Source organism: Astatotilapia calliptera, chromosome 15 (genome assembly GCF_900246225.1).
Source record: "Astatotilapia calliptera chromosome 15, fAstCal1.2, whole genome shotgun sequence".
NCBI lineage: Eukaryota > Metazoa > Chordata > Actinopteri > Cichliformes > Cichlidae > Astatotilapia > Astatotilapia calliptera.
The window spans coordinates 11,778,806-11,784,822 of NC_039316.1; positions in this window are offsets into that span (position 1 = coordinate 11,778,806).

Here is a 6,017-nt window from a genome sequence, read left to right on the forward strand (position 1 = left end):
TCACACACCCCTACACATACGTCCGACTTGAGTCCCAGACGGACCACCCATCCTTGAAGACCATTGCCTCACACAGCGAAGGGACACAGCAGCAGCGGGTGTGTATCAATGACAAGAGTGTCGAGCGACTCACGTTGTTTCAGACATTAAAGTCTCTTTTTTCACTTTTCTCAGAGTGGGTAGTTCACACACTCTTTGTTGGAATTTAGTTTTTGTAGTAGAAAAGGCGATCAAGGGATACCATGTTGAGGAGTCCCTGGCATGCTTTGATCTAAAGGTTTACTGGGATACATGGTCTCAGTGGAGAAGAGATTAGATGATCTCACGACTAAAAAGAATTATTGCCTTTCTTACAAAGAAAAAGATCAGATAACCAGTTCTTTAAAGAGCAGCTACTTACAACAGCCACTTTAAAGGTTAATAGATGCTGCGCTGGAGGATGTCAGTCATACTTAAAATGACAAAGTTTGTATAAGCAGCACATCACAGACTGTTGAATTTTCCCTGTGGTATTTTTTTGTTTTTTTATGCCATTGCATTTTTAAAGCACCCTTTTCTGCAGGCTGATGTCACTGGAAAGTTTGTTCCCATTTCTGCTAAACTCTTGGCCATGACCCGTTCATAATAAATCCCATGGAGCGTTACAAGGCCCCAGCACTTAGATGACATGTCTGGGAAAACGTTATTAGGGTACAATTCTTCCAGTGTGTTGCAGAGTATATTCACCACAAAACTGCTTTGCTCACATTCTGTAGCTAAAATAGAAATGCACAAGTGCCGGTTGGGTGACGCTGCAACTTCCCTTCCAGCTGGCAAATTTGCATGTGGTATTTTGTATGCTTTGCTTCTTACACTACCCTTGACAGCAGACACAAAAGAGGCGGAATGACGAATATTAAAAATAAACTTAAGTGAGATGCAAGAAATACAATTTAGTCAAAAGAGCAAGAAATAGACCCTAAGAACACACTGGTAGCAGGTCCAACTCAGTTTTATCCTTCATCATGTTCCAAATCACTCCAGGGAACACATCTGAAGTCCTCCTGTTGGTATTATTCTTACAACATCATGATTGATATTCTCCTGCAAACATCATTACTAAATCATATTGTTGTGATGCCATAACTTTGAAACTTGATGGGAAAATTGCTGGGTACTGGGTGTCATACATTACAAAGCAACATGTTACTGCAATCACAATAATGTAACCTGTTACTATACTAAATTCAATAGTTACATTACAGTTACAGTTATATGGTTACTTGCATTACAAAGGTTCATCACTTCTCTGGATGCTGGGTGGATAGAAAGAAATCAAAATGCATTTGCTGAGGAGGATGGTTGAGAAATGGTGGAGTGGTACAGCAATACAACTGAAGAGTGATGATATGGACATTACTTTTACTTTTATTGCATGTGATAGTAAAATGGGAACTGCATCCAGGACAGAAACAACCAGATTATACTGCTAACACAAGTTCAACTCTTTGCAAGGATCTGCAAAAACAGCATGCTAATGCAAAGCTAGCCAAGAACCCAGAGTGATTTTAAAGCTAAGTGAATGGTGACCTTACCCTAGAATCCAGAAACTGAACACCAGCAGTTACAAAGGCAGTGATGAGCAGTCAGGCTTATAGCTTCAATTTCTACCTGTTCATGTTTCTAAAGTAGAGTAACTGTGGTGATCGCTCTGAAGTCTTTTTGAGCTGGTTTGAATCTTCGCTTTGTGATGTCAGCTTTGTGTTCATATGTAAACGCTAAAATAAAGATCTTAGGTATGCCCTTATTAGAATAGGGATTTGTGTTGTTGTGTGGAGCTGTGGCCTGTGATTTACATTTTTAACTGGTAAGTATGAGACAATATGTTTTTAAGGTAATTTTATGTACTAATGAGAAAGTACTGCAAGGAGTACTGTAACAAACTACTTAACGACTAATTAAGTAATGTACTGCATTACTTTTGAGAAAAGTAACAAGTAATATATAATACATCTCTTGCTACGATGGGGGACTGTATAGAGAGATGTAATACTCAACAAATAGATGGCTGATTAACAACTGGATTATGGAATCAATGGAGAAAATCTTTTAAAAAAATTAAATAAAATTAAAAAAAATAAACCTTTTTTTGAGAAATAGTAAGCAAACCTTTATAAGATTGGCTGGTGATTACATATACATGCCATTATCATGTTCATTTAAATAAATAAATACAATAAGGAGGACTTTGACACAGAGCAGGGGAATAGAAAGAACCTTTTTCTCTTTCCCATTGTGAACTATCCATCCATTGCAACTAATGAACAAAAAAAAAGGCGAGCTGCTCTTTATAAAACTTATTTACATGTTTTAGGATATATTGTCTTTTTTTTTCCTGACATTGATATTGATATGATTGTCTGTATACTTGTTAAATAAGTTATAATTCTATAATTCTACCTGCCTGGTAACATTTTGACATCATTATAGCAATGACAGTGGCAGCTTGTAGATGAATATAATGTTTATCAGGGTATAAAGGTGTATTTGTGTCATATTAAAAAATTATATTGGAAGGATTTTTTTATTATTATTTTGGATTTTCAAGAACAATGTTTTAAAAACAAGGTTTCCTTTCTTAGTCCATCAAGTGAAGCTAGGAAAGTGATCGCTTGCTGCTACAGCAGGGACATCCTTGGAGCTTAAGATGAGTTTCTGAAATGGTCAAGCTAAATTCTTATGTTCTGGCTCTGCCATTTAAATGGAAGCTACTGAGTAGCTTGAGTAGTAGCTTTAAAGCCCTTAAACTGATTAGGATGGTGTGTTCATAAAGGCAGAGAAATACAGAAATACATTCTCCAGCCACTTTATTAGGTACACCCATTAGACTGGTTGTAATTCAAATATCTATTCATCGATCACATGGCAGTCACTCAGTGCATTTAGGCATGTTCAAGACAACCTGCTAAAGTTCAAAGTGAGAAACTGTAAATGGTTGATTTAAGTTACTCTGAATGTGGTATAGTTATTGGTGCGAGGCAGGCTGCTTTAAATATTCCAGAAATTGTTGATCTACTGGATTTCTGGATTCTAGCATGACTATCTCTAGGGTTTACAGAGAACAGTGTGAAAAGCAGGAAACATCCAGTGAGCAGCAGTTCTCAGGGTGAAAATGCTTTGTTGATGCCAGAGGTCAGAGGCCAATAGATAGAGTGCTTTGAGCTGATAGGAAAGCAACAGTAACTCAAATAACCAGTCGTTGCAACCAAGGTATGCAGAAGAGCATCTCTGAATAGAGAACACACTGAACCTAGAAACAAATGGACTACAGCGCACTGGGTGCCACTGCTGTCAGCTAAAAACAGGAAACTGAGGCATCAACTCACACAGGGTCACCAAAACTCGACAGCTGAAGGTGGAAAAGGTTGCCTGATCTGATGAGCGTTGACTTCTGATATAATGTTCTGATGCTAGGCTCAGAATTTACATAAAGAACATGAAAGCATGGATCTATCCTGCCTCCTATCACAGGTTCAGGCTGCTGGTGGTGGTATAACCATGTGGGGGATATTTTCTTGACAAACATTTGGCACCTTAGTGCAAACTATAAAACATTTAAACATCACGGCATATCTGAGTATCTGGTGTTGTCTATGTCCATCCATTTATAACCTCAGCGTACCCATTATCTGATGGCTACTTCCAGTAGAGTAACACACTATGTCCCAAAGCTCAAATCATCTCAGACTAGTTTCTTAAACATTACAATAAGTTCACTGTATTCACATCATCTCCACAGTCAGCCGGTCTGCAGCTGCAACTTATGCTATCATATCAATATGGATCAAAATCTCTGAGGAATGGTTCCGTGGGCTACAGCAGCAGAAGACCACACCAGGTGCTGCCCCCGTTAGCTAACAACAGGAACCCAAGGTTGCAACTCACATGAGTCATCAAAATTGGACAACAGAAGATTGGAAAAATGTTTTTGGTCTCATGAGTTTTGATTTATCCTCCAACATTCAGATGATGGGGTTGGAATGAAGAATTAAAGCGATTCTGAAGGTAAAAATGGCTTCATCACAGTACAAAATGACTACTCATGTAATTTCCTTGTTAGTAAAGCCAAAAGGAAAATACATATTCATTTGTTTTTCTTTCATTCTTTTCCTAATGTAGCATTTATACTCCTTTGTGTGACTGAGACTTAAAGGTACATTTTAAGGTAGCTTTTAACCCGCTTTCTCTCTCCCCCCAAAAAAATCTGTTGCACAAAACAACAGCAATTGTTGAATATCTCCTTCATTTCATAGGCGCTGCTAGTGTCTAATAGAAACATAGCTTAATATGGAAAGTGGAAGGGTTTTTGCTGTGCTTTAAAGTTGTAACATATGTTGAAGGGACCAAACAGAATCCAGTTATTTCTAGATGTTCATGTGTGTTTTACTGATTGAACCAATCTTCCAAGCAGAAACCCTCCTGGGTCCACAGGCTGGATATTCCCATGTGGATCATGCCGGACTGACTGAGTAAGTGCATTTGTTTGAGCTGAGCTTTCTTCTCGTTTACTCACAGCCTCTGCCGAGTTGCCAGCCAGATCTCCATAATCCACAAACAATTATCATATTTGCCTCAGCAGACGACTCAGGTTTTTTGTTTACTGATTCAAAATTAACAATTTACACAGCTGGGTTTGTAGCGAACACCTTTCTTGTCTGGCAGTGGTCCATTTGTGATAGTAAAAAATAAATAAATACAAAGAAATGAAGCAGCCATACACACAAATGTTTGACAAATTAAAATTAAAAAAAAGTGGGCTTATTTATTTTAATCAAAAACAAAATGAAAATCCAAATTAATTTAGTGGCCAGTTTATGTTTAAAAAATCTATCAGCAGCATCAAAATTATAGTGCAATTAAAAAATGGATGGTGTTAATTATTCTAAAAACTGGAGCATAAATGTTTTTGAGAGTGATTAAATTGCTCGCAGTCATTTCAAAACGTTTAAATGACATTCTCCTACGTTTTAGTAAGTAGTCGGAAAACTTTTGCAAATGGGTTTGATTTTGCTTTATTTATATTCATGAGCTGGCCTTTTCTGTGTCAGCTAGTGAGCAATAATGACTTCCTTGTGTAAACGATGTTAAATGAGGCATAGTCCCTAAGGTCATAAAACTGCCAAAGCACAGAGGGGAAGTACAAAATTACTTTTTAAGTTCAAGCAAGAAAAAAAAAAAGAACCCTTTGTTTACTCGCAATGTAAACACACAAATTGAAGAGGAAGATGTAGATTTAAGTCGTCAGTTGCATATTACCCTGCAGCATGTCTGCCCATTTATTTTCAGAACATAAAAGTCAAGGTTTACAAAGATGTCTAAATTAGATCAGTTGATTTCAACTGAAATGAGTCTGGTGATACCATTGCCACTGCTGAGCGAGAGAGAGGACCGAACTGTCAACACCAACCGTAAACAAGATAAAGAATGAACGTGAATCTGATTTTAAAGTAAACAGCTGTGACTGACAGTGTCACAGTCAGATACCTTAAAAATGTAGCATTTAAACATTTTTGTTCTAATAAAAAGTGCCAAATTTAGTTATATGTATTTTTTTAAGCAAACCGCTGTTTAAAACGGTCAAGAAAACAGCAAAAGACAGAATAAACAAGGATAGATTATTTCATTTAAAGCCAACATTTAGTAGTCAAAGGAGCTTGCAAAGAAAAGCGTTTACGATGACCTGGATGACTGAGAACCTTCACAGACCAACATTTAGTACTTGTATTTTTATACATTGTCATTGGAAAGTTCATTACTCAGTTAATTAGAGAATCTTTGAGATTTTTAGAAGATGTATAATCTTTAGTGCTTTAATAATGCCTTTTCTGTTAACATGAGTTTAATATTACTAAGATTTCCTATAATTTCCCTTTACATATTCTTCAAACGTCATCTGTACTTTTTAAAAAATTTCCGTATATGTTTTTGTTATTCCGTGGAGGTAAAACTACCAAAACAAATCACTGTCATATTTGCCA